Source organism: Triturus cristatus, chromosome 8 (assembly GCF_964204655.1).
Source record: "Triturus cristatus chromosome 8, aTriCri1.1, whole genome shotgun sequence".
In the NCBI taxonomy this organism is placed as follows: Eukaryota; Metazoa; Chordata; class Amphibia; order Caudata; family Salamandridae; genus Triturus; species Triturus cristatus.
The window spans coordinates 320,705,323-320,711,322 of NC_140591.1; positions in this window are offsets into that span (position 1 = coordinate 320,705,323).

Here is a 6,000-nt window from a genome sequence, read left to right on the forward strand (position 1 = left end):
CGTTTCTAAAAACCATTTTGACACTATTTCAATTATGATCTACGATGATCAGTCTGAGCCGGTGGCCTTTAAATACGGGAAAGTTATTGTTAAGCTTCATTTAAGGCCTAGACACGACAGGGGATATTAAGCAGCAGGAATGGTGGTTATGAAAACCTACGGAGATCCGTCTATGTACAGAGACTATTACAGAAGTCAAGCCGGTTATGGAGGACCGCCGTACTTTCAAGGGTCACCTGTTATGTACGGGGCTGGATTAGGAGGATTCTTTAGAAGTCTGTTTAGAAGAGCTATGCCTTTCCTGAGAAGAGGCTATGAAATTGCAAAACCCCATGTTAAGGCTGCTGCCACGAACATTGCCCAGGAGGTGGTGGGGTCTGTTACATCGGCGGTTGCAGAGCGCATGAACAAGCAACCTCAAGAAGGAGCGGGTTTGATGTATAAACCACGCGCGAGTGTCAAAAGGAAACGTGGGGTTTCCAGACGCAGGGGCCCTCCGGCCCCCTATAAAAAAAGGAGGAGCTCTTCAAAACGCACTCAGAAAAGAAGAGCCCCAAGAAGGAAGAGAGCTGCCAAGAAGCGAAACGGCTCTAAAGTAAATATTTTTTAAAGCCTCGTAAACACAGCCATGGCCTTCGTACATTGTGGATCTGGAGAGTGCGCCAAATCAGAGTTAGACTTGTTTAGTCTAAAACCCACGCAGACAAGCATCGAAAACAGCTTCTTCATGGAGGTATCACCTTTAGCAGCGCTGACGCCGCTGGCCCCGATAGAGTTTTGTGTGTCAGGGTCCACGGATATGTATTTGGATCTCAACAACACGTTGCTACATCTTATGTGTAAAATCGTCAAAGCCGATGGGACCGACATTGAAGACGACGCTAGAGTGGCAACGATCGCTTACCCGCTAGCTACCCTGTTTAACCAAGTGGACATCACCTTGGGTGATCGACTCATCACCCAGAACGATAACATGTACGCCTACAGAGCCTACATCGAGAGCATTCTAAATTACAGTAGCGATGCCCTTGACACGCAACTTTCAGCGGGTCTGTTTCACCGGGATACATACGGACAGTTTGAAATCACAGCTCTGGATGGAGCCAATAAGGGTTTTATAAAAAGAGCAAGGCAGGCGGCAAGTAGTCGTACCTTTGACCTCCTAGGTCGCATACATTCAGACCTCTTCTTCCAAGATAAACTGCTCATCAACGGAATTGATCTTAAGCTCAAGCTCACTCACAACAAGGACGCATTCTGCCTCATCAGCGGGGATGCGGAACACTACAAGCTGAGCATCCTGGCCGCGAGCCTGTTTGTAAAGAGAGTGAAAGTGTCACCGAGCGTCAGGTTGGCGCACGCCGAAGCTTTACAAATATCCAACGCCAAGTACGCTGTGGAAAGAGTATCTCTGAAGGTATTCAGCATCCCTGCAGGAACCCGCTTAACACAGCAGCAGAATTTATTTCTGGGCCAGCTACCCAAACTCATCATCATAGGTTTTGTGGACAATACAGCTTTTAGTGGTACCTATGCCTCAAACCCCTTCAATTTTAAACACTACAAAATCAACTACGCGGCGCTGGTCCACGAGGGCACTGTGATTCCTGCAAAACCCTACACACCCAGTTTTGCAGCCGGTAATTACATCAGGGAATATCAGGGTCTGGTTTCGATAACAGGAAAACATCAAAGGGACTGTGGTGTAGCCGTGTCAAGAGAAGGCTATGGGAGCGGATACACGTTGTTCGCATTCGACCTGACACCGGACATGGAAGATGGCGATCACTACAACCTGGTCAAAAATGGGAATCTAAAAGCTGAAATACGTTTCGCCGACCCGCTGACGGCTAATGTGAACATGGTCGTATTCTCGGTATTCGACAGCATCATACAGATCAACCACGCAAGACAGATTTTGTTTGACTATCTTTAAAAACATTTGCGAAATGGATACTGTACAGATACGTGACTTCTTAAACAGACATAAATACGCTAGGAAATACTTTTTGGGTGTTTTCCCTAGCGATGGGTTACCAAGCGAAATAGGGCCAGAAAGACCGTGCACCCTAGTCTTTAACACAGACCCGCATGACAAGAGTGGGACACACTGGGCCGCCATGTTTATAGCGAGGGACAAGGTTACAGTGTTTGACAGTACAGCAGAGTTCCCTGAACACAGACTCTATACACGGCCCATATTCAAGTTTGTGAAAAAAGCTGCAGCGGTGGTGGAGTATAACAAGCTGAGGGTGCAGGATTCCATGGCCATCACATGCGGGGAACACTGTATTTATTTTATCAGTAAAATGTCAGAGGGTCTTTCGTTTAGAAATTTCTTAAATCTATATTCGAGGGATCTTGTTAACAATGACAGTATAGTTGTGAAATATGTAAAAGAAAACACAAGGGCGTCGGTCAGACCTGTGAAAACCGAATATGTAGCTTGTCAAAACTGTAAGGGTTTATAACAATCGTATGCTTAATGTTGAACATGTAAAATAAAGACATTATATTTTAAAAAACATGTATTCAGACTCCGTATTTCAATATACATGCACCTTAAATGTTTTAAAAGACGACTGAGACGGCTTGAAAAGTTATAACATGTGTTTATTACAAACAGGTTGGCAGGTGGGTCATCAGTTTCACATACTTTATTGAAGAAACCAATGAAGTCGAAAAAACCAGGAACGTTTATACATATAATACACACAATTATTCAAAAGGTCTGTAGAACCATCAAGGCGTAATCCACGTGAGGGGTTTGGGCACAGTCTTTTTGCGCGGTGGCGCCTTAGGTGCAGGGGTCGACCATGTCGGGGATAGCCTTCGAACTTCAGAACTTATAGGCGATGGTAGTAGGGGGTCCTTCAAATTTTCCAACAGGCGACGGTGTTCATTATTCCCAACGAGCGTGGAGGGTATATTGAGTTCAGCAGCGGCTTGCAGAAACTGATCCCAACCCCGAGGCGCATTTTGAGGCGTCAGGATTTTGGGATGCGTGAGACCTTTGACTAGATCGTACAGGTGCGACCCTGCAACCGGTTGTCCCCTGTAGAGAAATTCACCTCGCTCATTCCAAGAGGTTAGGTCTTTAGAAGCTGCGAGTTTACTCATTATCATCTGCGCAGCCCCTCTGTGTCTCTGGCTTATATTTTTTAAGAGATCGCCAACAAAGGTATCTGAGGATGTTGCAAGATCGGGAGGCGGTTGCAGGGGCTGCGGGGCGTTGGCTGGAGCTGTTGGTTGTTCAGAGTCTGGGGTATATAGAGTCAGCTTGTTTTTCTCGGTATTCCACTGGGTGTAGGAATTTAAGAATTTTTTGAGAGTGGCGGTGTAAAGGTTAGCCTTGTCGTAGGGATTTAGATCGGTCCTGCTCAAAATTTCTTGAATTTCAGTATCCAGACGTAGAGTCTCATTTCTACGGATATCCCAGGCGTTGTCCGAGAAGGACCCCATATGCTCCATTTGTTGCCTAGGTACCAGATACATTTTTGTGGCGTGTTCCATCACCGGCCCGTGATGAGGCTTGTAATTATAGGTATAGCAATGCCCAACAAGTTACCTATAAAACCCCCAGACTGTCTCACCAGTTTCTTCTTTGTGATGAGCGATGCCCTTTTATTACTGAGCTTCCTGATAAGACCCCTCTTCTTCTTCAACACCTGTAACTGACGCTTTGATATAGGAACGTTGCCTTTTAGGGTGTTTAGGGCTATTTCTGAAATGGCAGACACTAAATCGTCAGAAGCGACGCCCAGGATGGCCTTTCTGTGTTGGGGGCTGGCTGTAGCAAGCATTTTCAGGAGCGCTAGATTGCGACGTAGGCGGGCAGACATGGTCACCACTGAGCGTTATAATGGCTGAACTGTAAATGGCTCTAAAAGACATCAGCGTTGCTTTTTATAGGGCCTAGTCTTGGGCATTGGGGTGTAAACTACAGGGAGCTCTGGGGGAAAAATATCAGCCGTCAGTCTATAGTCTTCTAGAGTTTCATTTTTTAAGTCTACCAGCAGGTACCCGTGGGGTTTTGATGTAGCGTCGTTAAAGGCCTCCATGAAGAAGTGTGTGTTGCCGGGGTACATCTGCTTAGCTATGACGGATATTTGTTGTTTGTCACGGGGGGTTTTAAATAAAACAAGGTATGAAGCGTTGAGAGCTATAGACCGACTGTTCTTTCCCTTGTAAAACAAGTTCTGCACAATGTAGCAGATGCTTAGATTGCGATGATGTGAATATTGAGTAAAAGCTCTCTCTAACTCCGGATGATCACCACCTTCACGCATAAGGTCATCGACAATTATCATATTTACAAGGGTAGGGGGCAGTAGCTCGTCATCGTTGAGGTTATCCGGTATGCCCTCTATAAATTTGATATGGGGTAACCTCCGAGCTAAGTCTGTATAAAGAGGCTGCCAGCATGAATAAAGCCACACAATGTTGTTAGGGGTTTGTGATAAAACAGAGCCTGCATTTTCTAGGAGCTTTTTTATAAAGTAGCTTTTACCGCGGTTTGAGGGTCCTGCTAGCACGCAGGAGAACGGGTGTTGCAGCCTGGTGTCCATGATCTGGAGGTTGGTTCTCTAATGGGCCTAATAACCATAAGGCAGGGTTTTATAGTCAGCAGTCAGGACCCTTTTATCAAAAACAACTCGCAATGTTTTATGTAGGGGCTGGGTTGTAATTTCCCACTTCTTTTTGGATCTGACTATGCAGGGCTGGTTCACGACTATGGTTTTAGCATTGTCAGAATCGGCTGCGGTAGCGTATTCATGCACCAGATTCTTCAAACTATCAAAATTGATTTTTAGGGTGTTGCTGACATTTAATGTTATCCCTTTGACCTTCATACACACTTTGTTCTTGTTTGTGCGGTAACTGTATGTCTTAGGTCCCGAGGACGTATATTCCAATATATACTCATCCTTATCTAGCTCGCTGGTCAGATTACCCAGATAATCCCCTAGAGGTGGGTCCTCATCCCCCGGTTTGCTCACAAAAATCACAGAGTCTGTATCATGATACAAGCAGCGCTCCTGGAGCTTATCCATAACCCCGTAAAGCTCTAGACGCGAGTGGGCTGTCGTGAAGCAGGCTATGAAAATGTTTATGTTGTTACACGTTGTGGGGTACTCTTGGGTGTATTTCCAACACACAGCAGCGGTATCGTCATCGATAAACTCACAGCTGGACACTTCGTAGCATGGAGCAAACAGGTACTTGAACAGTTCATCAGGATCTGTTATTAAGGTAGTATTTGACAGGTTTGTGCGCTGTGCAAATTTTCCCCACAAGGAGTTTAGATAGAGTTTGGCTAGCTGGCGACGTGCAGGGTTGACCTCTATCAGATGGGGTCGTAGACGGATACCCTCGTGAGCGTAGTAGTCAGCGATGTATTTCTGTTTTGCATCCTGACTAGTACACCATTCTGGATACCCTGAGGCTTCCTGCTTGTCTCTGAGAAACAAATCAATGTAGGGTGCAAAGAGTTGTGTTGTAGTGTCCTTAAAATGCCACACTTCGTGTACTCTGCCGAGCCTGTACCCTTTCTCTAAGGCAGCCTGTACCTCGATGCTACACCATGTGCCTGTGAGCATCCTTTGTTCTTCGCTGTGGCTGCAAACACCAACCTCTTTAAACATCGCACATGTTCGACAGAGGGGGAACAGCAGCTTACCATCGACTCGGCATGGTAACACAGGAAAGTAAAGCTGCTTAGGAGGATAGATTTCACATTTGACCAGCCCAAAGTATTCCGTTAGGGGCTTAAAATCTCTATAGATGATTGTGGGGTGACCCACGGGGTACAACTTTGTTTTGTTCACAAAAGGGTACAGACTGGTGAAATCATAGTAGTGTATTTTCTCACCCGCACCAGCGGCCTTGTACATCTGTATGGCATTTGTACGACCCCCGAATAAGGCATCGCGGGGCTCCAGAGGTTTGGGTAAATCACGAGTGTTAAGAAAAGAACAGAGGTCCGTGTCTGTTTTTAAC